Source organism: Rhinopithecus roxellana, chromosome 9 (genome assembly GCF_007565055.1).
Source record: "Rhinopithecus roxellana isolate Shanxi Qingling chromosome 9, ASM756505v1, whole genome shotgun sequence".
Classification (NCBI taxonomy): domain Eukaryota; kingdom Metazoa; phylum Chordata; class Mammalia; order Primates; family Cercopithecidae; genus Rhinopithecus; species Rhinopithecus roxellana.
The window spans coordinates 122075204-122076520 of NC_044557.1; positions in this window are offsets into that span (position 1 = coordinate 122075204).

The window sequence follows — 1317 nt, forward strand, 5'->3', positions numbered from 1 at the left end:
GAATCAGAACTTTTACGAGTTCCCCAAACATCAGAGAGACACCTTGATTTGTCATCTGTCCATCCAGTGTCATTCCAAATGACTGACAATTTTAGAAAATACTTGGAAAAAATATATATGAAAAGCTTATTTTAATCGCCATAGCCTCAGAATCTATACTCCTCACTCATTAAATGTATGATTTTGGACAATTTACTTAACCATTCCCGGTCTCAGTTTCCTATCTGTAAAAGGAAATAATATAGCATCTCTTAGTAATGTTGACTAATAGCTCCTAAGAAGAACGTTAAAAGGTTGAGATTAATCAATAAATGTAAAGTAATGGGAACAGTGCCTGACACTTTGTGTAAATAAATATTAGCTTCTAATGTGGTTGCTGTTTTGTCATTATATGAGATATGTTGATTATAGTATTAAATGATTCAGAGATCAGTCAAATGGCTTTTAGCTCTTATAAATTAGTGCCCTCATCTGCACAGAGATTTTATTCATTTATTTACAGAACAGATATGAAGGAGTTCCCACCTAATATGTGTCAGATATTTTCAAGATGCTTGCTATCCAATGACTTAACCACAGTCATAAAACTCAGTTTAATTGCATTCCAGCAAATCAAATATTTATGTTAGAGGGTTTCCTCTAGTTTAGTGTAGAAAAGCCAAATTTGGTGGAGCAAAGTGTTCTTAACTATTTGAATCAAGAGTTATGAGACGAAGAGAGAGAAATGCAGAAACAGAGACAAAGAATAAGACAGAGAGAGAGAGAGAGAGACGTCGGGACTATCTTCAAGTCAACATAAGAAGTTCAGTCCTAACTTTTTCTTAACAACTGTTACCTTTGCAGTTTCACAGTGTCACTAGATAGTAAAAGGGGACATAAATTCTCTTAATTATATAAATTATAAAGCCTTCAGAGATTGGCACTGGAAGGACAATAAGAAGCATTGATAAACTTAGTCATTTGATGACATTTCCTTTGGCACCTCTGACAGCTGCTTTCTTGATAATTTTCTGATTTAAGTGCAGATAAAATCCCATTCTCTTGGCTCTCTTAGTAAAACTGAGACCAGGCAGAGTCTGGTAAACCTTGAGGAAGAACAAAAAGAAGAAAAACAGAGAGTACAGATTTACCAGCTGACTAAAGGAAGATTTCTCTTTTTAATTTTTTTTTAATTTTTATAATCTAGTTAACCTCAGCCCAGGATCTCCAGGCCTTCGTATTGTTCATGAGATCCTCCAGAGAAAGATTAGGTACTGTCTAGAAAATTTCCCCTTCTTAGCTGTAGGCTCTTCCTCCCATTCCAGTTTCTAGCCTTAA